The following is a 26,586-nucleotide window of genomic DNA, read 5'->3' on the forward strand; positions in this document are numbered from 1 at the left end:
GCCTGAGTCATCGTCAGAGCTGAGTAGTTACGACAGGACCCCATGGCCCACAAAGCCTAAATCGTTACCATCTGGCCCTTTACAGAAAAAGTTTGTCAGGCCCTGTGTTACATCTGTCTCACCTCCTCCTCCCAGCTACATGAAGAAGCCAATGTCATTCTCTTTTCCCAAGTGAGGAACCCACGGCTGGGAGGGGTGAGGCCAGTCCCACCAGGGCAGGGCTGGGCACAGAACAGCGGCTCGGTGGTTATCTGCTGAGTGAGCGGATGAATGAATGATGTGACCAAATGCCCCTGTGCTTGGCGTGGAGTTTGAGCATCACAGGGACCATCCCTGTGGCCTGTGGGGGAGAAGGTGCTCTCTGCCCCTGGAGTGGTGGCCCTGAGTAGTCATGCACCCGTAATTGATGTGTTCTGAGACGGCATCTGCCAACGCCTCGGGCAGCCAGGACACAGCCAGGGCCAAGGCCAGTGCTGGGGGGACAGAGTGGCAGCCTGGCCACTGACTGTGAGGTACAAAAGAGAACAGAGAGAATGGGGCAGGTCAGTTCCAGAACCACAGCAAGGAGGCGCTCCATGGTCGCTGGAGCAACAGGGCGGCCCCCAGGATGGGGCAGTGGGCTGGGGTCTGAGCCCTGAGGGGACAGACTAGGCCGCCTTGGGAGCCAGGTGCACACCAGAGCACAGTCCTACGGAACTGCCCCCTGGGCTCGGGGACGGCCACAGCGGTGGGAGGCTGAATGGGGATCTTCATCCAGATTAAAAGTCAACTCAATGCTGGACCTGAAATAGCTGAGGTCGGCCAGGGGCAGGCAGGAGCTGACAGCACTGGGCCTGGCTCAGCCAGCCTGTAGGGAGCTCACCTTCCAGTGAAGGAGGCAATAATAAGCCAAACCCATCAGACACTACGCACCCTGCGAAGAGCAATGCCCACCCCGAGGGGGCCGGGGCCAAGTGTAAACCTGGACACCAGCTGGGCGGGAAAAGCCTCCCTGAGATGAAAACACCCGTATAAAGACCTGCACAAGGTAATGGAGCCACGTGAGTGCTCAGGGAAGAATGTGCCAGATGGGCGGAGAGCACAGCCCCTGCAAAGGCCCGGGGCAGGGAGGGCGTCCAGGAAGAGTCGAGGCTAGAGAAGTGGCAGAGCAGGTGGCCAGGGCCCCGAGTGCCCCTTGAGGACTTTGTCTTTGACTGAGTGAGGAGGGAACCACGGGAAGGTGCTGAGCACAAGAGGGGCATGGACGCAGTTGGGTTTTATTAGGCCTCTGGCTGTTCAGGGAGGGAGAGGGAGGGAGGAAGTGAGGGGAGTGGGGATGAAGGAGGCAGGGAGGGAGGGAGGAGGGAAGGGGAATGAGGAGCTTGCTAAACTTCACCCCAGGAGACACACGGAGTGAGGTAAGGGCAGTGTGTGGCTCACATGCCACCAAGTCCTGCACACCTTGCCTGATGCCCTCAAAACTCAAAATGAGCTGGGCACAGGCCCCGGGAAGGGACACATCCCACCTGGTCTCTGTTATTGGCTTCACTTTGCTGCCAAGGACCCTGAACCTCAGAGAGTGATGAAGCTTGCCAGGGTCACACAGTGTGATTACTGGATATGCCAGGATTCAAATCCACATCTCCCCATCACACACCCAGGATTCCAGACCCTCGACGGGGAGGCAGCGTCCCCGTCCCCTGCCACTGCAGGGGCTACTTCCACATCAATCTAATGGAGGAGGAGTCTTGGTCACGCTCCCAGGACACAGGCTGGTGACCCGGCCCTGCCCCCAAGAGTGTCTTCCTGAGCCCTCCCTGCATGAGGTGTGCTGAGTGCCACAGGCCCAGGGCAGAGCTGGAATTTATGGCTCTCTCTATTTTAATGAAGACTGTTCAAAGCGCTGAAAATTAATTTCCCCGAGGAAGACAATTACATGTCAAATAATACACCCGCTGAGCAAATGATTAAGATAAAATCCAGCCAAGAAGGCTTTGCATCGGTTGGTTTTGAGATACTTGGCTCAACACGGAAGGCCTTCGAAGGTTATTACCAGGCAGTAATGAACACAGGTGTCCAGTCGAGGGGAGGGAATACATTTCTAATATTTGTGCCCGTTCACAATTTATTTCAAACCTATAAATGATGTCTGTGGGAAAGCCTGTCTCTGACATCTTCTAATAAAAAGACATTAACAGCCCCACTGAAGGCCGGTGCTGGCAGAGTCAGGTCTTTCCAGTTCCCATGGGGATGGTGGCCTGTGGCTACAGGGGAGGCTGGCCTGGGCCAGTGGGCATACGACTGGGAGGCTCTTAGATGTGGATGTGGAGGGCCTCCTTTGGTCTCCAAGTCCAAATGTGGCCTTGTGACTTCGCCATTTTGGAAAATTTGGCCAGCATTGCCTCTGGAAATGATTGGCTGAAACTTTAGGTACCCAAGTGCCACCAGCCAGCCTTTGTCAGGTAAAAGGCCAAGCGTCCTCTGCAGACCCCTGAGTTTGCACCCCTTGATTGAGCCTTCTTATAGAAAGTGAGGCCCAGAGAGGTGAAGCAGGTTGCTCAGGAACACACTGCAAGGTGGGAAAGCAAGGATGGAAGCCTGGCTGTGCTCCCTCCCAACCCAGAGCCCTGCGCTGACCTGCAGCCTCCTGTCACTGCTCAGCTGAGCCTGGCGAGACTGATTACAGACTCTAGGTTATGACAGGATTTAGCATATGTGGATCAGGGGTCTGCAAACCATGGCTCTCGAGCCAAATCTAGCCTGCGGCTTGCTTTTGTAAATAAAGTTTTATTGGAACACAGCCACACCTGTTTATTTCTGCACTGGGTATGACAGTTTTGAGAACAACAGCGGCCAAGGGACACTGCCAACTCAACCTGACCTTCTGCTGTCATAACCGGCAGGCATGGTGTGGGCCTGCACCCTGAGCTAGCAACTGCTTCGTTCCACAGAAAAGACTTCCATCAGGGTATACGGGTTCATTTGCAACTGGCTGTGAGTGCAGACAGCTTGCAGGGGCTGGGGGAGTGGCAGTGACTGCAGAGCATCAGGGCCCAAGTCACCTTCACCTGCACCCTGGCTGCTTTAGGAAGTGGTAACGGCTGGGGCGACCCAGCTTCCTAGGGCTCACAAGTGCCCCCACTGAGCTCACCAACATTGCTTGTGCCTCCAAAGTAGAGAATTCGAGGACTCCAGAATGTTAACCATGGGAAGTCACTCTCTACTCCCCAGCCTCAGTTTCTTCATCTCTAAGGAAGGTCACATCCAGTGATTGCTGAGGCTCTGCTCTGCAAGGCGGTCCATGGATCTCTATGAGTGACCTTAGAGCTCAGAGCCCTTCCTTTGATAACAGAAAACAGAGGCCGAGAGTAGCTGTTCATCCATGACCTGGGGATGTTAACAGCACCACCCCCTTCCACACACACTGGATTGCAATGTGCAAATTGAAGAGATATCCATGCTGTGGTGGCTAGGCAAGGCTGCCACATGTTAAGAGCTCAAGAAAGTGCACTGGTGGGACTGTCATTATTGGTGGTGTACTTGGCCAAGGTCTCAGGGGCGGGGGCCCCGCCCATCAGACCCAAGACCAGAGACGCTCTTGGGCAAACGTCCCAAGGGAGCTCCTGGATCCCCCAGACTGTCCTGGCTCAGTCATGGGCCATGCCTTCCTCCCAGTGGCTGCCTTCAGCCCCACACAGCACCTGCCAGCAGTCATTCAGCATTATCGTGAGGGCAGGTCCCTGATCCATATCCACATGCCCTCACCACCTCCGTGCCACCATCCTGGCCTGGCCACCGTCATGTCTGGCCAGGGCACCAGTGAGGTCTCCTAAGGGATCTCTGTCCTCCTTCTCCAGTCCACACAGCAACCGGAGGGACCTTTTAACACAAAATTCAGACGGCGCCACCCTTCTGCCTGCAGCAGTGCACAGCTCCCACTGCCCCTGGGTAACTCTACAGCGTGGTTTCTGCCGTCCCCTCACCCTTGCCCACTGAATCCTTATAACATCGTCTGTCTTCCACATCCTTAAACATGCCAAGCAAATCCCCAGCTAGGGGCTTTTTCTCCTGCTAGTCCCTTTGCCTGGAATGTGCCTTCTCAGCTCTTTTTGTGGCTGTCTACATACCCTCAGGTGTCCTTTTAATCATCACCTTCACAGAGAAACCTTCCCTGACCTCCCACCCCCACCTCTACCAGGTGAGGCCCTCCAGCTGCTCTCTGTCATTGCTCCCAGGTCACTTTCTCTGCCTTGTTGCTTAAATCAAAGGCATCTAATGACTAGGCATTCCCTCCTTCACGGTCTGTCCCGGAGCAGGCGGTGGTGGCAGGACGGGGCTTGGGCAGTGCTGAAGGTGTGGGAACCAGCCCACCAGAGCTGGCAGAGCAAGACTCTGGAGCTGCACAGCCCAGGGTGAATCCCGTACAAATCTCTTAGAAGCTGTGTCCTTGTCCCTGAACAGCGCTCTGGGTCTTAGTTTCATTTCCTCATCTGCACAATGAGATAACAGCATCATCTCCCATACCGGAATTTCGCTGGTGGAGGATAAGGGCCCTACTCATGCTGGCACTTGTTACAGAAGGAATGTAGGCTCCAGACACCTCTGCCACCCTATGCCCTGGCCAGGAAAAGCAACGGGACAAGGAGGACCCAAAGCCAGCTGAGGGCCACAGGCTGCCCGGTGTTCCCCTCCCAGTGCGGTCCTGCTAAAAGGGACCTGGCCACCTGGGAAGGGTGGTGATAATTTTCTCACTGGGACTACCAGAGGAAAAAGATGCCTCCTCCACTGCATGAGTCTTAATTAAAAATGAGATTTGGTATTCTCAATATTAAAGGGAAACTTTCATTTGTGTCCTGAAGCCGGTTTTGTTGTTGTTGTTGTTGTTTTTTAACAGCTTTATCAAGGTAAAATTGACACACAATACTCTGGACATATTAAAAGTGTACAGTTTAATAAGCTTTAGCATATATTTGGCACATGTGAAACACACTCATGATGGAACATATCCATTGCCCTCAAACATTCTCTCATGCCTCATTGTAATCCTTCCCTCTTGCCTCTAGAAGGATTAGTTTGCATTTCTAGACTTGTATATAAACAGGATCATATGGTGTGCAATGGTAATTTGGCTTCTTTCACTTGGTTATGATTACTTTTGATCCATCAAAGTCGCTGCGCATATCAAAGTTCATTTCTCTCTATTGCCAAGTAGCATTCTACTGTACGGATGTCCTACCCCTTGTTTATCCTTTAGCCCGTTGAGGGGTATCTCGTTACTTTCACCTGTTGGCTGTCTTGAATTACACTGCTAAGTATGTTTGTGTGCAAGTTTTCTGTGTGGACAGACGCTTTCATCTGTCTCAGGTAAACACCTAGGAGTGCAATGGCTCAGTCATATAGTAGGTGTGTGTTTAACCTTTTAAGAAACTGTTAAACTGTTTTCCAAGGTGTTTACACCATTTCACATTCCCACCAGCAGATGATGAAAGTTTCCATTTCTCCACATTTTCACAAGAACTTTATGGTCAGTCATTTTCATTTTAGCCATCCTAATCAGCATGTAGTAGTATGCCATTTTGGTTTTAATTTGCATTTCTTTAATATGCAATGATGCTGAGTATCACCCCCTTAACAGTATTTTGCAGGGCAAAAGTTTTCAATTTTTATGAAGTCTAATATTTTGCTTTTATAGATCATGCTTTTGGTATTAAGTCTAAGACCTCTTTGCCAAGCCCTAGGTCCTAAAGATTTTCTGTGTTTTCCTAAAAGTTTTATAGTTTTAAGTCCATGATCCATTTTGAGTTAAATTTTATATAAGGTATGAGGTTCACTTTTTTGGCCTATGGATATCTAAATTGCTTCAGAATCATTGTTTGAAAGGTTATTTTTCCTCCATTGAATTGCTTTTGCATCTTTGTTAAAAGTCACTTTGGCTTATATGTGTAAGTCTATTTCAGAGTTCTCAGCTGGGGGCAGTGGCTCACGCCTGTAATCCCAGCATTTTGGGAGGCCAAGGCAGGTGGATCACCTGAGGTCTGGAGTTTGAGACCAGCCTGGCTAACATGGTGAAACCCCGCCTCTACTAAAAATAAAAAAAATTAGCCGGGTGTGGTGGCAGGCACCTATAATCCCAGCTACTTGGGAGGCTGAGGCAGGAGAATTGCTTGAACCCTGGGGGCAGGGGTTGCAGTGAGCCGAGATGGTGCCATTGCACTCCAGCCTAAGCAACAAGAATGAAACTCTGTCTCAAAAAAAACAAAAAAAAACCAAAAAAAAACCAGAGCTCTCTATTCTATTCCATTGATCCATGTATCTGTCCTTCTGCCAATATCATACTGTCTTGATTATTGTAGCTATATATTAAGTCTTAACATCAGGTAGAGTGAGTCCTCCTACTTTATTTTTCTTTTTTTTAAATTGTTTTAAGCTATTCTAGGTCGTTTGCCTTTCTGGATACATTTGTAATAAGCTTATGTATGTCTAGAGAGACAAAATCAAAGACAAAACTCCTTGCTTGGATTCTGATAGGAACTGCATTAAGCCTAAAGATCAATTTGGGGAGAAATGACATCTTCACCATATTGAGTTTTCCAATCCACGAACATGGTATGTCTTTCCATTTAGTTATATTGTCTTTTCTTTCTTTCATCTGCATTTTTACATATACAAATCCCATATGTTTTCAGTATACAGATTCTGTACATGTTTTGTTAGATTTATGCAGAAGAATCTAATTTTCTTTGAAACAATTATAAATGGTATATGTTTTAAATTTTGATTTCCAAATTTTTGCTGTTGTTATACAGAAATGCAATTGATTTTGTTTGTGTGTGTTGATCACAAATCCTCCTATTTTGCTGAACTCATTCTTTTTTTCTGGTAATCATTATTTATAGATTCTATGGGATTTTCAATGTAGATAATTGTGTTATCTGAAAATAGGGACAGTTTTATTTCTTTCTTTCCAATCTGTATGACTTTTGTTGCCTTTCTTGACTTACTGCTCTGTCTAGAAGTTCCAGTGATATGTTGAATCACAGTAGAGAGAGACATTCTTGCCTTGTTCCCAATCTTCGGGAGAAAGTGTTCAGTCTGTCATCTTTAATACTAATGATGCTATCAGTAGGTTTTTTGTAGATGTCCTTTATAAAGTTGAGGAAGTTCCCCTTTATTCCCATGTTTTTTTCCTGAGAGTTTTCTTAATCATGCATAGGCATTAAATTTTCCTGTGTCATAGATATAATCAATCATATGATGTCTCTCCTTTAGCCTGTTGAGACAGTGGGCTACATTAATTTTGAATACTGAACTAGCCTTGCATGTCTGGAATAAATGCCACTTAGTTGCAGTGTAATTTTTTTATATATTGATGGATTAGATATGCAAATATTTTGCTTAGAAATGTTACATCTAGCCGGGCGCAGTGGCTCACACCTGTAATCCCAGCACTTTGGGAGGCCAAGGCGGGCGGATCACAAGGTCAGGAGATCGAGACCATCCTGGCTAACATGGTGAAACCTCGTTTCTACTAAAAATACAGAAAAAAAAAAAAAAAAGAGCCGGGCGTGGTGGTGGGGGCCTGTAATCCCAGCTACTCAAGAGGCTGGGGCAGGAGAATCGCTTGAACCTGGGAGGCGGAGGTTGCAGTGAGCCGAGATTGCACCACTGCACTCCAGCCTGGGCGATAGAGCAAGACTCGGTCTCAAAAAAAAAAAGAAATGTTAATCTAGGTTGATGAGGAATTCAAGTCTGCAGTTTTATTTTCTTGTTCTAGCTTTGTCCAATTTTGGTATTAGGATAAAGCAGACATCATAGAATGAGTTGGGAAATATTCTCTCCTTTTCAATTTTCTGGAAGAGTTTGTGTAGAATTGGTATTATTTATTCTTTAAATGTTTGATGGAGTTCACCAGTAAAACCATTGAAGCCTGGAGTTTTCATTGTAAAAATTTTAACTACAATTTCAATTTCTTTGATTGATATAAAGCTGTTTAGGCTATCTATTTACTATTGAGTGAGCTTTGTTAGTTTGTGTCTTTCCAGAAGTTTGTACATTTCCTCTAAGTTTTTGTTGTTGTTGTTTAATGGCATAAAGTTGTTCATAATACTCCATTATTATACTTCAATTACCTGCAGAATCTGTAGCAGTGTCACTGTTCTCATTCCTGGTATTGGTAATTTGTGTCTTTTCTTGTTTTCTTCTGGATCAGTCTGACCACAGAGTTATTACTTTCACTGGTCTTCTCAAAGAATCAGGTTTGGTTTCATTGATCGTCAGTATGGTTTTTCTGTTTTTCATTTCATTAATTTCCACACTGACATTTTTCTTCGTCCTTTGGGTTTAATTTGTTCTTAAAAACAAAACAATTTTTAAGGTGAAATCTAGGTTCATTGATCTGAGATCTTTTTTCTTTTCTAATATTAGCATTTAGTGCTCTGTTTTCTCCTATGTACTGCTTTAGTAACATCTTGTGATTTTTTTTTTTTTTTTTTTTTTTTTTTCTGAGACAGAGTCTCGTTCTGTTGCCCAGGCTGGAATGCAGTGACACCATCTCAGCTCATTGCAAGCTCCGCCTCCCAGATTCATGCCATTCTCCTGCCTCAGCCTCCCGAGTAGCTGGGACTACAGGTGCCCGACACCATGCCCGGCTAGTTTTTTGTGTGTTTTTAGTAGAGACAGGGTTTCACCGTGTTAGCTTGGATGGTCTCAATCTCCTGACCTCGTGATCCACCCGCCTCAGCCTCCCAAAGTGCTGGGGTTACAGGCGTGAGCCACTGCGCCTGGCCACATCTTATGAATTTTTATAGACTTTTTAAAATTATCATTCAGTTCAGAAGACTTTATTTTGATTTCTTCTTGGACCAAAGGGTTATTTAGAAATGTATTGTTTGGCTGGGCGCAGTGGCTCACGCCAATAATCACAGCACTTTGGGAGGCCGAGGGCGGCGGATTACGAGGTCAGGAGTTCGAGACCAGCCTGGCCAGCATGGTGAAACCCCGCCTCTACTAAAAATACAAAAATTAGCCAGGCGTGGTGGCGCGCACTACTCGGAAGGCTAAGATAGGAGAATCGCTTAAGCCCAGGAAGCAGAAGTTGCAGTGAACCGAGATTGTGCCACTGCACTGCAGCCTGAGCGACAGAACGAGACTGTCAAAAAAAAAAAAAAAAAAAGAAATAAAGAAATGTGTTGCTTATTTTCCAAATATTTCTCTTTTAATTCCATTGTGGTCAGTGCACATACTTTGTGTGACTTGAATCCTTTTAAATATATTGAGATTTATCGTATAGAATTTGGCATATCTTGGTAAACTTTCCAGGTGCACTGGAGAAGAATGTATGTTGCTCTTGTTAGGTAGAGTGTTAATCAGGTTAAGTTGGTTGACAGTGTTGTTAAAGTCTTCTATATCCTATCCATATATCAAGGCTACTTGTCCCGTCATGTACTGAAAGAGGGGCACTGGCTGGGTGCAGTGGCTCATGCCTGTAATCCCAACACTTTGGGAGGCTGAGGCAGGTGGATCACTTTGAGCCCAGGAGTTTGAAATCAGCCTGGGAAACATGGTGAAACCCTATCTCTACAAAAAATAATAATACTAATAATAATACAAAAATTAGGCAGGCATGGTGGCGCATGCCTGTAGTCCCAGCTATGCTGGAGGTTGAGGTGGGAAGATTGCTTGAGACTGAGAATTGCTTCCAGCTTAGATGACAGAATGAGACCATGTGTCAAAAAAAAAAAAAAAGAAAAAGAAAAAGAAGCAATAAAGGAAGGAAGGAGAGAAAGAAGGAAAGAAAGAGAGAGAGAAAGAAAAGAAGGAGGGAAGGAAGGAAGGAAAGGAAGGAAGGGAAGGAAGGAAGGAAGGAAGGAAGGAAGGAAGGAAGGAAGGAAGGAAGGAAGGTGAAATCTCAAACCATAATTTTGTATTTGTCTATTTCTCTTTGCTGTCCTATCAATTTTTCCTTCATGTATTTTGAGTGTGTTCTAACTTTAGGACTGCAATTTTTATTTTTATAAATTGACCCCTTGATTATAGAGTGACCTTCTTTATTCCTAGTAACATTCTAAATATTCCAAATATTTCTGAAACCTACTTTGATATTAATATAGCCATTCCAATTTTCTTTTCATTAGTGTTAGTATGGCATATTTTTCTATTTTTTTAAACATACTTGTACTTTATATTTAAAAAGTGGTTCTTACTTAAAAAAAAAACCTAACCTAAAAGTCACTGCCTTTTTTTTTTTTTTTAATTATATCATATTTATTTGGGAATGGGCATTGCAATGGGAATACACATGCCATAGTAAACGTGCATATTCAGGGAGGTAAAGGAAGATAAAGATTTTTAAAGGATAAAAGAGAGGGATTACATAATTGTTTTGAACCAATTATCCTTGGCTACAAGGATCAATAACACTAGTGGCACCAGTCCCAAGTTGGACAGGCAGTTTCTGGCAGATGTCCTCACAAAAGTATTTTTTTGTGTAAGTTTGCAATGGCCTTTGTAAAAGATTGTGGTTTTTGCAGATTCTTTTCTAATAGTTCTCGTTATCAGGCATTTGTGCATGAGAACCTTCCCCAGCTCCATTTGTGAGAATTTTTAACACAAGTGATTCAATTTTGATTCTTTTTTTTTTTTTTTGAGACAGAGTCTCACTCTGTAACCCAGGCTGGAGTGCAGTGGTGCGATCTTGGCTCACCGCAACCTCCGCCTCCCAGGCTCAAGCAATTCTCCCGCCTCAGCCCCCCCCCCCGAGCAGCTGGGACCACAGGCAGGCGCCATCACATCCAGCTAATCTTTTGTATTTTTAGTAGAGACAGGGTTTCACCATGTTAGCCAGGATGGTCTCGATCTCCTGACCTCGTGATCTGCCCGCCTCAGCCTCCCAAAGTGCTGGGACTACAGGTGTGAGCCACCACGCCCGGCCTCAATTTTGATTCTTTTTTTTTTTTTTTTTTTTTTTAAGTATTTATTGATGATTCTCGGGTGTTTCTGGGAGAGGGGGATATGGCAGGGTCATAGGATAATAGTGGAGAGAAGGTCAGGAGATAAACACATGAACAAAGGTCTCTGGTTTTCCTAGGCAGAGGTCCCTGCGGCCTTCTGCAGTGTTTGTGCCCCTGGGTACTTGAGATTAGGGAGTGGTGATGACTCTTAAAGAGCATGTTGCCTTCGAGCATCTGTTTAACAAAGCACATCTTGCACCGCCCTTAATCCATTTAACCCTGAGTTGACACAGCACATGTTTCAGAGAGCACGGGGCTGGGGGAAAGGCCATAGATCAACAGCATCCCAAGGCAGAAGAATTTCTCCTAGTCAGAACAAAATGGAGTCTCCTATACCCACCTCTTTCTACACAGACACAGCAACAATCTGATCTCTCCTTCCTTTCCCCACACTTCCCCCCCTTCTTTTCAACAAAACCGCCATCGTCCTCATGGCCCGCTCCCGATGGTCACTGTCTCTTTGGAGCTGTTGGGTACACCTCCCAGACAGGGCGGCCGGGCAGAGGCGCTCCTCACCTCCCAGAAAGGGCGGCCTGGCAGAGGCGCTCCTCACTTCCCAGACGGGGCGGCCGGGCAGAGGCGCTCCTCACCTCCCAGACGGGGCGGCCGGGCAGAGGCGCTCCTCAGTTCCTCCCAGACGGGGTGGCAGCCAGGCAGAGGCGCTCCTCACCTCCCAGACAGGGCGGCCGGGCAGAGGCGCTCCTCACTTCCCAGAGGGGGCGGCCCGGCAGAGGCGCTCCTCACATCCCAGATGGGGCGGCCGGGCAGAGGTCCTCCTCACTTCCTCCCAGACGGGGTGGCGGCCGGGCAGAGGCGCTCCTCACCTCCCAGACGGGGCGACCGGGCAGAGGTGCTCCTCACCTCCCAGACGGGGCGACCGGGCAGAGACGCTCCTCAATTCCTATATGGGATGGCGGCTGGGCAGAGGCGCTCCTCACATCCCAGACCGGGCGGCCGGGCAGAGGGGCTCCTCACTTCCTAGTCGGGGTGGCGGTGGGGCGGAGGCTGTAATCTTAGCACTTTAGGAGGCCAAGGCAGGCGGCTGGGAGGTGGAGGTTGCAGCGAGCTGAGATCACGCCACTGCACTCCAGCCTGAGCAACATTGAGCACTGAGTGAGCGAGACTCCCTCTGCAATCCCAGCACCTCGGAGGCCGAGGCGGGCAGATCACTCGAGGCCAGGAGCTGGAGACCAGCCTGGTCAACACGGCGAAACCCCGTCTCCACCAAAAACACAAAAACCAGTCAGGTGTGGCGGCGCGCGCCTGCAATCCCAGGCACTCGGCAGGCCGAGGCAGGAGAATCACAGGAGCCCCAGGCAGGGAGGTTGCAGCAAGCCGAGATCAGGGCAGTACAGTCCGGCTTCGGCAACAGAGGGAGACCGAAAAAAGGAGAGGGAGACCGGAGAAAGGAGAGGGGGAGGGGGGAGGGGGAGGGGGGGAGGGGGAGCTCACTGCCTTTTAATAGGGGTAGACAATTTGTATTTAATGTGGTTATTGAAATGTTTAGGTTTAAATCTATGTTTTTTTTTTTTTTTTTTTTGATACTGAGCCTCACTTTGTCGTCCAGACTGGCGTGCAGTGGCACGATCTCAGCTCACTGCAACCTGTAGCTCCTAGGTTCAAGCGATTCTTGTGCCTCAGCCTACCGAGTAGCTGGGATACAGGTGTATGCCAAACACGTGTGGCTAACTTTTGTATTTTTAGTAGAGACATGGTTTCACCATGTTGGCCAGGCTGGTCTCGAACTCCTGACCTCAGGTGATCTTCCTGCGTCAGCCCCCCAAAGTGCAAGGATTATAGGTGTGCACTGCAGCCAGGCAAGTTTTAAATCTATTTCTATTCTTTCTGTCCCACTGGTTTTTTGTTCCATTTTTGCTCTTTTTCTGCCTTCTTTTAGATTGTTTGAATATCTATAATGGTCCCATTGTAGTTTTAATCTCTAGAATTTTGATTTGGATATGGAATATAGTTATAATTGCTATATTAGTGGCCTTTTCTGCTACTTCTAGCATCAGTGTCTGTTTTGAGTCAGTTTTGATTAATCAATTTTTCTCTTTATGTGGGTAATATTTTCTTGCTTCTTTTCATTTCTGAAAACTGTTCACTGGATGCCAGACACTGTACGTTCTACCTTGCTAGATATTTTTGTATTCCTCTAAGTCTTTTTGAGCTTTGTCGTGAGACACAGTGAAGTTGCATGGAAACTATCTGATCCTTAGGGGCTTGTTTTTAAGCTTGTTAGGTGGGTCCCAAGCAGTGCTCAGTCTGGAGCTAATTGTTTCCACTACTAGGGCAAGACTTTCAGAATGCTTTAACCAGCATTTTATGAATCGTGAGGTTTTCCAGTCTGGCTGGTGACAATAAGCACTTTTCCCTCTGTTTTTGAGGGCCAGGCACTGAGTCCTCTGATTTCTTTTGGATAGTCAGCCCAAAAGATCCCCAGCCTCTGGCAGTTTTCTCACGCTCACGAGCTGGGCAGTACTCGGCTGAATACTCAGGGGCAGTGTGCAGAGTCCCCGAGCTCTGTGCAGTGTGTCCTCTCCCAGGCTTGTTTCAAGGCAACTCCAGCTGCCTTAGTGTTCCCAGACTTTGAGCAGCAGCTCCTCAACTCAGAGTTCTCTGGGCCTTGCCTGGCTTCCCCCTCTCTGAGCTGTGACCTGGACACTCCCCTAAGGCAGATGCTGGGCAAATCGTCCAGATCACCTTGTTCATTTCCTACCTCTCAGGGATTCATTGTCTGATGTTCAGGGTCTTGAAAACTTGTTCCATGCATCTTGTCCACATGGATGTTTCAGGTACCCCATTCTGTTTGAAGCCTGATTTTGAATACTGAATGGATTTTGTTTCACCAGGAAACTTTAGGAAACACAGGGCATCCTGAGCTCGATCCCATGTTACAAGTGGAGACTTCCTTTGCACTTGTATCTCCCCCACTACAACCCCCGAATGCACAGATCACCTCTCTGATGAGTACAGGAAGTAGGGAGGGCGTTGAAGCTGTGTTTAAAGATAAGAAAATGAGATGTGTTTCTCTTGTGATTGTTTCATATTAAAATTTGACATCAACATCGACATGGCCTGGATGAACCTGAAGCACAGAGGTAACACCGTATGTCTAACCAGTTGGCCCCAGAGGGGCAGGAGCAGTGGAGAAAAGGCTAGAGGGGCCATTCCCATCACTGCCCCTCACTCTGTCCAGGCTGTCTCGATTCCTGGATTCAGACTGCGTCCCAGAAGACAGAAGTGGAAGCAGGAGGACCCTAACTCGTGTTGGTGTGGAATGTCTCCAGCAGTGATGAGCTCCCCATCCCTGGAAGGGTGCAAGCAGGTGCTGGATGATCTCTTAGTTCTCTTAGCAGGGATACTACAGAAGTGGCTGGACCAGATCACACTCTCTGCCCTTTTTAAATGGCACAGATTCCATCACCATGCTCTGGGAATGAGAATTCAGCCTGGATAATTCATAAACCCTTGCTGCTTGCTGGGGGTGAGTTTCCATGGAAATGTCAGCAAGGCAGACCAGAAACTGAACAAACCTGCAGCATCTTCCTGCATTGGTCCTGAGGTCCAGGGCAGCAGGTGCCCTTGCCAGGCCCGGCTCTGCCCTGACCTTGCTGAAGGGGCACTGCTGCACACAGCCAGTTATATAATTGGCCGCCTTTGAAGAGCGGTTGCACCAAGTCACACGGGGGTTAGCAAACTAGTTCAAGGTAATTTATGACTCTGGGATGCTCGGGTTTCTAAATACAACAGACAACTATAAACTGCAAATGCTTTAAACTTTCTCCCCAAGGGGATGCTGCTTGGCCCAGCCCGACGGGCAGCACTGATGGCCCAGCTGGCAGGGAGGGTTGGGGCATGGAGCAGTCTTAGCCTCTGGCTTAGCTCACCATGGGCCCCAGTGGAGGCCCATCCTGAAGACTCAGTGAAGACCCTTCAACGTCCTCCCTCCTGCCCTAGTGCTGTGTCTCGTGTGCATGGGAAGATGGTGGAGGTGTTGCTCCTGCACTGTGGCTGGGTAAAGACTGCTCCACGTTGACAGTCACTGACCCCTGCTGGCTTGCTTTTTCAAGTGCTAGTAATATTTATTTTGGGTAAGTCAGAACTCAGGCAGCAGAGACTCCAACAATTGAAAAGTACTGCTCTTAAGGGATGGCGGCCAATTCTCTCTTCTTTATGGATGGCAGTCCCTGATTGACTCTCCAGACCAATCTAGCCCTTGAACCTGGGGCAAGTAACACTCCGCACTCTCCTCTGCAGAAAGCAGTCGCTTTCCTGTCCAGCACCCATGCCGAGAGCTGCCACTTCTGGCCCCACTTCTGGCCCCACTTCTGACTGTCTCGAAGGCAACTATTGTGGCCGCCCTTGACTTTGAGGGGAAACACCTGTCCCGGCCACGTGACCCCATCAGACAGTAGGAGACGTGACTATGGATTGGGACAAAGAAGATGGGGCCCCAGGGGCCTGGCTGGAGGGGAAGAGGCATGAAAGTCTCAGGCTCCACAGTTGTTAAGTGGGAAACCCCTCTCCTGGTGATCTCATGGGCTTCTCTACCGTATCAAGAGCACCAAGAACTCACATCCCAGGGAAGGTGGTGATGGAGGCCGACAGCGGGAAGGGTCACTCAGAGTCAGTCTATCACTGTTTCCCAAGGTGTGTGAAGAGCTGGGGGAGGAGACTCCCTCCCTGCATGTCAGCTGATTCTGTCAGTCCTAGAAAACCCACGTGGGCACTTGGTGAACACTCAGACGGCCTGAAGAGAGATCCCCCGGTGAGAAGCACGCCTTCCTGCTGCCAGCCACCAACGGTTCTGGCCAAGAATGGAGCTGACCATGAGTGAAAGCCTCCACCTCCAGGAAGCACACGTTCCCAAGCAATGTCCAGAAGGCTCGGGTTATGACCAGAGCCCTGCCATCAAGACTGGAGAAGTCCTTCTGGGGCTTCACCCAATGTTTAGGCTACTGCCCAATGCCCAGGTAGATACTTCTAGGAACATGTCGCTCTGGGGCTGGGTGGACAGCCCAGGTTTGTATGTGACGCTGCCACTTCTAGCTGTGCATGAGGACTCACAGCAGTCACGGGAGCTCCTGGAGCCATGGTGACTCCAGAGGATCCCGTGAGGTTAGCACGACCTGGCACCGGTAATGGGGTCAGGGTGCAGCCTGGCACAAAGGCAGCCCTCAGTGTGCAGTGAAACCATGATCATGATTATGCCCAGGCTGTCATTAGTGCCATGGTGCCCCTCCATACCCAGTACCCACACCTCACTGGCCTCTACCACAATCCTCCTCCCACCAGCAGTGACACAGCCTAGTCCTCAAAGCCCAGCCTTTCCCACTAAGAAGGCTGACACCCAGGCACCAATGATGATCACACAGCTGGTGGACTTCCTGGAAGAGGTAATGCTGGAGGATGTTCTACATTTCACACAACCTCTGCAGTTTGGGGGGATCAGTATCCCAGAGAAAGACACTTCAATATGCACTGACCTCTATCACCTGGGTGTCGAGATCACAGAGTGGCACCGAGTCACAAAGGAACAAATGGACTGAGCACCTTCTGCCTGGGCCTGGAGTGCCGGGGTCCGGTTTCCTCCAGGCAGCAGAGATACAGCTTCAGCTGACGGCCGTGGCCGTGGACCTGTCTTGCTCCTCCCTTTGCTGCCTGGATGTCCCATCTCCCTTGAGAACAAGGGTCACAGTGCTTTATCCATAAACAGCCCTGTTTTTCCACCTCACTGTCCCCATGCCCTTTGCAGTGTGACTTGGTAGCTCTTTTCATCAAAAGGCGGGGACTGGTTCCCACACCTTGCATCTGTGCAGGCTCCATGACCTGCTCTGGCCAACAGAATGTGGAGGAGATGATCCGTGAGACCTCTGTGAGGACAGGGCGGCCACGATCCGAGACCTCCATAGGACAAGGTGCTATCTTCCCCACCACTGGGCCTGCACACAGTGGGGTTGGTAGACATTTGCTGCGGGAAGGCACCTGGCCTTCACCACCGTGGGCCCATGATGACTGTCAATCTAAGGAGGCCAGCCTTTCTTACAGCAACCTCCAACAAATGTTTTGGGTATCATTAGAAGGCTGTGTTTTCAAATATGAAAATGGGTCAGTGGAAAGAAAAAAGGTATCAAGACCACACCTCCATTTGCTGAGGGAGTTCATCTCTCTCCAGGGCACCAAATAGCATTAGAGAGACGTGGGATGGAGGGTGTGGATGGCACGGCCTCTAGGGTCCTGGCCAGTTGCCCCTCATCAGGGCTGGAGCTGGGGGCCAGATATGCAGGGGCTGCAGGACGAGGCATCCCACAGGCCATGTTCTCAGCCACCTTTGATCTCCAGGAGAAGTGAATAACTCCTCCTACCCTAAGAGTCTCCACTCACTGTTGGTCCCATACCGTGGGAGCCAGAGAGGACTCTGAAAGGAGCATGGGGTGGTAAGGACAAGGGCCAGTCTTGGGTCCTCTGTGGCACAGAGCCAGCTCACCGGGAGCCCGGGTGTCCTGGAGCAGCCCACCATTGTCTCTGCCCAATAACTGCCAGCAACACCGTTGGCAATGACATGCTTTAGCCACCTTCAGAAGCTGATGTCTTGGCATCCGCAGCGCGAGCCCAGATCTATGGCCTTTGGCGTAACTGCTTTCTAGCCTCATGCGAGTGATGACGTTTGTCAACAATACCTTGACTTGGGTGGCCCTAGAGGTGTGTTCCATGAAAGGCAGGAGTTTCCAGGAAGCAGGGTCTACTTAGGAGCCCTGCAGTCTGAAAACGTCTGAGGGCCCCAGCCCAGCAGCAGGGCATTCTCAGGGCTGCTACAGCTTGCAAGAGAGAAAATTCTTTAACTGGGAGCTGGGACCTCCCTGAAGCAGTCAAGAGTCCCCACAGCTGGCCTAGCCCAGCCTCAGAACCTGGGAGAGTGTCCTCTTGGGGTCAGAGAGACTGAGGCAGGCCCGGGCCTGCCATGAATCCAGGGTTCGGGACAGAGCTCTCCTACACTCTGCAAGGGGGATCACCCCATGAGGACTGGGGAATCTGACCATTCCCCAGGAGGCAGAGCTCGGGCCTGGTCAGGGTCAGAAGGAATTGCGTCGTGTTGTGGTAAGCACTGTGCATGCAGGGGTCTGCTGAGGGAGCCTGAGCAGATGACTTCCCCACTCTGAGCCTCGGTTTCCTCATCTGCAGGATAGGCATGTGAATGCCGGCTGCCTTATAGGCCTGAGCAGACTCCTTGGGGTGCTCAAACCTGTGCCTGGGGCCTCATAAGCGCAGTTCAAGGAGGTTGTCCTTGTCATGGCCATTACTGTCACAGGGTAAGGGACTGAGCCACACTCATGGTCTGAAGGGATTGTCCTGGGAACTCAGGCCACACTGGCCCTATGGGTGGGGCTCAGGAGTGGAGCCTGGGAGCTAGATGCGGCTGGACTAGGCGAGATGCCAGAGGGCTGGAGCCAGTGCCTGCTACTGCTACATGGGCCAGGGAGGGGCAGCCACCTCTCCTCTGGGAAAAGGCCTGGGGTCAGGGGTGAGGCCAGGGCCCAGGAGGTGACATGGGCTGGGCTGCGATCAGAGGCCACAGCTCTGGTGCCCCTGGGACAGGGATGGACCTTTTCTGGTGAAGACAGGGCTCTCCCGGTTCCAGGCTTGAGGGAATCGGGACGCAGCCCCAGAGCTCTCCAGTGGGCTCCCAGGCAAGGAGCCGGAGTGGGTGGAGAGAAGGGGGTCTCTTCGACACAGACACCTCACTGTGCACAGGACACTGGAGGGGACAAGACAGGGATTGAGAGCAGCCGCAGCACATGCTCCTCAGGCCTTTAGGAGGAACGGGTTACAGGGCCTCTGGGTCGGCCAGCAGAGCCACTGGAGGGGGATGGGAAGGCTGTCAGGGGCCCAATTCCTCTGCTGCCAGCCCCAGGAGCCAGGTCTCCGTTCATCCTCCTGTGCGCAGACCCCGTGCCTAGTGTCGTGGACATGAGAGGAGAAGCGCAGGCCCTGCCCCAGGACTCCCAGTTAGACTCTCATGCGGGACTCTGCTGCGTGGGACAGTGAGGCCACCCTGCTGGGCGGTGCAGACCCAGCCCTCCTCCAAGCTTGCATGTCCTGGCCATGGGACGCCCCACGGGGCCGCCTGCGGGACACGCACACCAGTGAGTGCCATGGAAAAAGCAGGGGAGGGAGAAGACACAGAATAGAAGCTTGGCTGAGGGCGCTTTCAAGCCAACAACGTGAGGGCCTTGGGACTGAGGATTTCACAAAGGCTTCTCCGGCTGAGACTGATGCAAGGACAACTGTGTGTCCGCGTGGGAAATGAAGGTCACCCGACTCACACCACACCCCAGCCGGCTGCAGACACTGAGGACCTACATGTGAACGGGAAAACCTTAAAACCTCTAGAAGAAAATACAGGGAACTATCTTTCCAAATTGGGGCTGGGAATGATTCCTTAAATGAGAAACAAAAAGCCTACCAAGCATTAAACAACTGGTAGATCTGACTACAGTGAAATGGGCATTCCTATTTACCAGACACGAGGAAGAATGTAAAAGACAAACCACACCCAGGAAGGAGACGCCTGGAATAAGCGAGACCTACAAAGGAGGCGGATCCAGGATACAGACAGAGCTCGCATGTGTCCACAGAAAAGGAGAAGCAGATTACAAAGGCTAATCGGGCATTTCCTAGAGGAGGAAACAGGGACAGCAAATGACCTAGGCAAGGATGCGCCACCTCCCGAGGCAGCAGAGAAATGCCAAGCAGGATCTTAAAGAGATGTGGGTGATTCCACCAGAAGGACAAAAATGAGACATCTCACAGGACCCAGGGTTTGAGTGCATGTAGATCGGGTGGAATACGGAAGTACTGGCAATGAGAGTATAAGCTGGAAGGACCACTTTAAAAATCATTCTGGGGCCGGGTGCAGTGGCTCATGCCTGTAATCCCAGCACTCTGGGAGGCCAAAGTAGGAGGAACATTTGGCGCCAGGAGTTCAAGACCAGCCTGGGCAACATAGTGAGACCCCTGTCTCTAAATAAAATGAAAAATCAGTTGGGCATAGTGGCACATGCCTGTGGTCCCTGTATTCGGGAGGCTGAGGCAGGAGGATCGCTTTAGCCCAGGAGTTTGAGGCTGCAATGAGCCATGATCCTGCCACTGCACTCCAGCCTGGGCAACAGAGTGAGACCCTATCTCAAAAGAAAATCATTTTGTCATTTTCTTGTTAGGTTGACCATTCACATACCTATAATCCTGCAGGTCCACTCTTGGCCAACACACAAAGCAGATAGGAGAAAATCTCACAGCAGCATTGTTAATAATAGAAAATAAATGGAATGACCCAAACATGCCCTGACAGGAGAATGCAAAAATAAACTGTAGAATATTGACACAATTTATTTTCACATCAGCGAAAATAAACTATGGCTGCACACAACAGCATGGATAAAGCTTAGAAACAATACAATGTTAGGTGGAAAATGCCAATCTTAGAAGGCTGCATATGGTACACCATTTCCATAAAACTCATCAACAAATGAAACACTATATCATCTCAACATCTGCAGTAACCTGTGAGCAACAGAATGACAAACACAAGATTCCAGGTTATGGTGATATCTGGAGTAGGAGAAGTCGCAAACACACGGGTGCAAATCATTGGGAATGTTCCCCTTCTGGAGTTAAATGGTAGGCTCACAGATAATCATTATTTTATTATCCTTTGAAATGCACAAAGAAGGGGCACAGTGGCCTGTGCCTGTGGTCCCAGCTACTCAGGAGGCTGAGGTGGGAGGATCGCTTGAGCCCAGGAGTTGAAGCCTGCAGCCAGCTATGATCATACCTGTGAACAGCCACTGCGCTCCAGCCTGGCAACATGGTGAGACCCATCTCTAAAAATAATAATAATAATAAAATGCACATATAATATGCAGAACACATTAAATATCTGAAGATATGTGCAAAGAAAAAAAGAGGAGGACCATGGTGTCTGACCACTAGACAGACCCAGTATGTGTGTGAATTCTGTCACTCGCAGCTGTTCTAACAATGTGTCACAGTTGGAAGCCAGAGGGCGTGCAGTGGCCAGAGACACAGGCAGAGACCTGAACCCAGATGAGGGCACTCCTCCCTCTGAGCCTCAGTTTCTCCATATGAAAAACGAGAGGGGATCATACTGGGGATGACAAATGGCTGGCACTCCTCCCACAAGTCTTGCCTTCCTCACGCCCTGGCTGATAGGCACAGCACTCTCTCTCACAAGTACACAAGCAGCTTTAGAGTCCTCGGCTTGCCACTGGAGGCTGCCAGCTGGTCGACAAGACAAGGCACGCTAAATGAACCTACTTACCGAGTGGAAAGTCCCTCCACTTTGGACCTGGGGGATTGGAAGCCTGGCAAGCAGGCCCTAGGTATCTCGGTGCCTCCCGAGAGGAGCGGCTGGCCTTGGAACCCCACCTGGGCCGGAGACCCTGATGCCCCGTGTGGAGCCTCAGCTTCTGCAACACCCACCCCTGCAGCCTCCAGTCACCTGAAGCCGGCCCGGCCCCTTGCTGCTCGCCCACTATCTGTCCAGGCTGTCCTACTCCCACCAGGTGGGTGAGTAGGCTCCTGGTAGTCCTATGCTGCCAGGCTCCCAGCAGCTTCGCTGTACTTGGAAATAGCTCGACTAACACAGAGGCCAGGCAGGGGCCCATGATCACCCTCTAGTTCAGGGGCAGCACAGGAAATGGCCCTATTGTGCCACCATGACCTTGTGCAGCCGGTCACCCCCAGGAAGGCTCCGCTTCTGCTGGGCAGCAGAACTGACTGTATGCCTTCCACTCCCTTTGCAGTCAGGCCTCCTTTCCTGCCCTTGCTGTGTGCCCCCTCTGCTTGTGAGCCACCTTCCTTCCCCTCCTGGTCCCAGCTGGGAAGAACCTTCCTTGTTGCCCCTGCCCCAGCTACCTTCCTCTCTGGTAGGAAGCAACTGCCCCCTCCAGATGTTCATGGCACAGAGCTTAGCTTTCTGATGGAGACTGGCCTGCTGGGCTTGGGCCAGGCTCTGGGGCTCTGCCCCCACAGTTCTGGGAGCCCTCAGTGTCTGCCTCACAACCAGCATGGGAATGATAGTAGCATCAGGAGTGACAGCAAGGGTCCCATGGAATAAATGGCTTTCCCAAGCACCCTCAGCTGATTCCATTTGCCCCAGCCAGTGAAGTAGGCAGAGGACAGCACTTCGCTAGCCATTTTAACAACGAGAAACTCAAGGGCCTCGTGGGCTAAGTGATTCTTCAGCATCACTGCCTCCTTCCCATGGCAGAGCCTCCCTGGGCCTGCCTCCCTGGCTTGCCTGTGGCCCAGCCTATTTTGACACTTGCATTGCTTTATAGATTATTTTGTAACAAAAAGTTCCCCTCTGGAGTCTGTAATTTCCTCTCTATAAGAGACAGAAAAAGACTCATTGTAGGGCACAGTCTGGTGAATCCAAAGGGCTAGGAAGATCCGGCATGTTCCATCAGGTCCTTGAAACCACACTCCTGGGTGGACACACTTCCCTCCCTAAGGCAGAAGACCCCTGAGGGGCCACAGTTCCTAATCACTAAACAGCGGTACCTGCAGGTCTCATCCTGCTACTGCCAATTATTTTGATAACAAGGTCATATCGAGAGACATTACATCTGGTGACAGGGTGTTTGCGGTGATTCATCTGTCTTCCCTTTTATTCGTTTTTTGAAAATTTTAAATGACAGCTGGGGCTCTGTTCTCAGAAGTCTTGGTTACTAGAAAAAACTGTGAGTTTCTTAGAAAATAAGGACAGGACCTTAAGGCAAGTCTCAAATGAGCAGAGTGGAAACAAGGGCGTCTCCTGGCACTTCTCCCGGAAACAAAGCCCCAGCATCTGCCTACAATGCACCTGGGGCCATGTGGGCCAGATTAGAGTGTGCCATGGACACCCACGGTATGGCAGGGCCTAGAGAACCCTGCCATTATCCTCACCATGCACAAATTCCTAGAGGCAAACACCACAGGCCACTTTGCACTTGCAAAGACATAAAAACAAGATTGCTCAGATTCTCAGGAACAAAGGTGTTGGAGGCTCACTCTGCTCCCAGCTGCTCCTGAGCTCCAACTCTTTCAAGCCTGTCTTCTTGCTCTACAACCACCCACTCCAACCCACCTCACCCCAGCAAGCTCCCCACCTGGAAGATTCTAATACCTCCTTCCAACCCGCTCAGACACTCCCTCCTCCAGGAAGTCTTCCTCGCCTTCCCTCTGCCTGGCATCGCTTATCCTCATGACCTGCTCAACACACAGTGGGTTCAGATTCTGCTGCTTGCATGTCTCAGTCCCCTACCAAGGGACAAGTTTGTGAGAGCAGGGCTCATGGCAGATTCACGCTGTCACCTCCTCCTTTTTGCAGGGCACCTGACACATAGTGGCAATGGAGCAGGGATTCAAAGAAGCCTGAGCTACATATCTGGTGTCTGTCTTCATGGAAATCATAGTTTAGTGAAAGACAAATGATGACAAAGAAAGTGAATCTGAGGCTCCCTGAACATAGGCCAGACCATCCTTTCCTAAGAACTTCACAGGTAAGCTGGGATCTCACTGCTGAGGAGTGTGAACTGGGCAAGAGGGTGTAAGGAAATTCTTAACAAGGGGGATTCCCATGGAGAAGTGATCAATGTGGGAGAGAGCAGTTTGTGTTGCTACCAAAGGCCAGGGGGTGCCCAGACAGAGATGGGGCAATAAGCAAGAGCTGAGAGACCATGCACGCCCCAGCACAGGGAGTGATGCCGAGTGACAGATGAGCCCCACGTTGCAGGGCTGACCTCAGGGGTGCAGGGCTGGTCTGGAGGTGCTGTCTCCCCTGCTTCATGCCACTGTGGCTCTGTTCCGCATCCAACCCTCCCCTGGGTCTGGACTTAGGCTGACGGAGCAGGCTCTACTGGACCTCTGCCTTTGTCACAGCGGTAGGAAAGGAAGAGTGTCCTGCCAGCGCTGGTGTCACAGTGTGCGCCTGTGCCCCTCTCACTTGTCACCAGCCAACCCTCTGCCTTGCCTGAAGGCAACAAGAGGCAGGGCGGCCCGACCCTCTGACAGGGAGGGCACCACGATGAAGGGCACTGAGGGCACGCAGTAATTCCGCTCACTCCACAGTCGAGCGTTTGATGTTTATTTCCGACGAGCACGGAAAATCCGCTGACTATGTTTTCCATGCCTTACCAATCACTCTGATCCTAGTGAGGAGAACAACAAATTGAAACTGGGCAGGAGTGAGTGGACTTGGGGAGAAAAATGAGGAAGCCAATTTGGTTTTCCATGAAAAAATAAAGGACACAACTTTAGACTAGGATCAGAGCAATGGAAATGGAGAAGCATTGATGGATTTAAAGACAAGAGGCAGCCTCGATGTGCACAGGGTAGCAGACGAGAGATGTGCGGCCCAGGATGGCAGGAGGAATGCAGCAGCCGCGTGCCAGCAGCTTGCCAGCCGTGGGGCCGTCTCCCGGGGAGTCCAGAGTGCCCAATCTGTGTCTGTTCTTGTGTTCCCTGGGTTCTCCTAATAAACCTCCCTTCTTGCTTAAAATAGAAAGCAAAAAAGCATGAGCTAAGTAAGGGAGGGAGAAGACGGATTAATGAGGGAGGGAACTGCTGAGTGGACTGACAAATGACTGGCAGGTGACAAGGGGAATTCATTCATGTCCCCAAATGCTCAAGTGAGGAGAAACTGGACTCACCCAGAAGAAAAAGAAAGGCCTCCTCACTGGGTATCCCTCAGAGGGACCCCTCCCCTCCTCGACCTACATATCAGGGGTCTGTGTTCTTCCTGGAAAATGCTGCCAATTTCAGGTGCGACAGAGAAAGACATTAGAGAAAGACGGAGAGGAAAGGGGAAGGACAGGGAGGTGGATGATGGATGGGCTCCATGGAACCGTCACTTCATCTTCTCCTCCCCTCCCTGTGACTTCTCGTTCAGAGGCCCAAACTTGACTGTCAGAGCTGGGAGAGCCAGGATGCACAAACACCCCAAAGGAGATTTTTGGCAGCAGCAGCAGCATCAGGCAACCGCACAGGAACTTACAGTCTGGGGTTCATGTAGCCATAGAAGGGCCCAGATCCTCCCCTGTCTGAGTGACCTTGTCAGCCACAAGAGGAAAGGTTTGAGATGCACAGCTGTGTGATCCTGGATTCAGCTCAGGTCATCCCCTTCATAGGTGCCTTGTGGTTCTGTCCGTGGTGCTGAAGCACAGCTCCATGGCTGAAGAAATGCATTCTAAGACCATGCTACAGTATGTCAGAGCGCAGCGGGCTGCGGGAGTGCATTTACCACAGGGCCTCACTTTGCTGATGACACAGCAGAAGCCCAGAGAGGGGAAGGGCTTCCCTGCAGGCTGCACAGGAGAGGCAGGGTGGGTGTGGAAGCAGCAGCCCCAGATGCATGCTCAGACACAGCCCCTTTCCTTTGGAAGCCACCCCAGGCCATGCCCACTGCCCAGAATAATCACCAGCTCTGAAACTCCAGACAGGTGATTTCCCCAAGGATGTTGGATCCCGCACAGGTGGAGATGGCTTCCCAACCCGGCTGATCTCTCTGACCCACCTCTGGCTGCCTTCCTCCCTTCTGCCCAGCTCCCTCACCAGCCTGCTTTCCGATCCTCCGAGGACAGGGATCTGCAAACTACAGCCTGTAGGCCACATAGGGTTTGCTGCCCACTTTTGCAGGGCCCTTGAGCTAAGAAGGGTATTTACATTTTTAAATGGTTGAAAACGTCAACAGAACACCATTTCATCACAAGTGAAAGTTCTGTGTGACTCCAGTGTCCATTGTTATTGCAGCACATCCAGGCCCATTCATTTACTTGCAGTCAAGGGCTGTTTTTCAACAATGACAGAGCTGAGTAGTTGTGGCAAAGGCCGAATGGCCCACAAAGCCCGAACTGTTTACCATCCGGCTATTGCCTACTCCCCTGGGAACCCCAGGCTGGCTCCCACCTCAGGAGATGTGCACCAGCTGCCCCTGCATGGGACACTGTTCCCCTGAGTGCCACATGGTCCTTCATTTCCCCCTGTTCTCTGTGCAAATGTCGCCTCTTCACAGGGCCCTTCTCTGTCCACCTTCCACACCTCCATGGATGCCCTCCATCCCATCCCGTCTCTCTTCATCTGGACTCATCTGATCCGAATTGGTCTTCGACGTGTCTGTGCACTCCCTCTAGAGTGTCAGCTGCTGGAGGACAGGAATCCCATCAGCCTTGCTCCTCCCTGGATCACTCCTAATGACAGCCTGGCACATGGAGGGCACTCAGTGCATGTTTGTTGACTGAGTAACTGATGGCACCAGGAGAAGGAGCAGGCCTTGAAGCTGTGGGGTAGGGATCCCAAATCTTAGCTTCAGACAGAAGTCCCGCTCCTTTCTGGGATGGGTGAAATGGGGCCTGGGGAGGAGGTGGTCGGAGAGGGAAAAATGCCACCATGGATTCTGTTACACAGAAGCTAGCGGGTATGGGAGGAGGACAAAAGCAGGCACATCCAGGAAGTGACCCACAGAGGACGCAGAGGCTCGGCCCTGAACCTGCTCTCTCAGCCATCACGCCATGTCCCACCCAAACAGGGGAGCAGC

The 26,586-nt window shown here is 50.4% G+C and overlaps 1 protein-coding gene and 1 long non-coding RNA gene across 3 annotated transcripts in view; one reads left to right on the plus strand and one right to left on the minus strand.

Moving 5' to 3' along the window:
* The window catches only part of IQSEC1 (IQ motif and Sec7 domain ArfGEF 1), a 397,805-nt gene that overhangs the window by 227,079 nt on the left and 144,140 nt on the right, over positions 1–26,586 (minus strand). The gene's annotated exons all lie outside the window — the stretch shown is intronic.
* LOC129058425 (uncharacterized) lies at positions 589–24,612 on the plus strand. The gene is made up of 3 exons (XR_008523492.1): positions 589–1,027; positions 23,383–23,554; positions 24,312–24,612. It is a non-coding gene; the product is annotated as an uncharacterized LOC129058425 (long non-coding RNA).

The sequence above is a fragment of the Pongo abelii genome, chromosome 2 (assembly GCF_028885655.2).
Source record: "Pongo abelii isolate AG06213 chromosome 2, NHGRI_mPonAbe1-v2.0_pri, whole genome shotgun sequence".
Lineage (NCBI taxonomy): Eukaryota > Metazoa > Chordata > Mammalia > Primates > Hominidae > Pongo > Pongo abelii.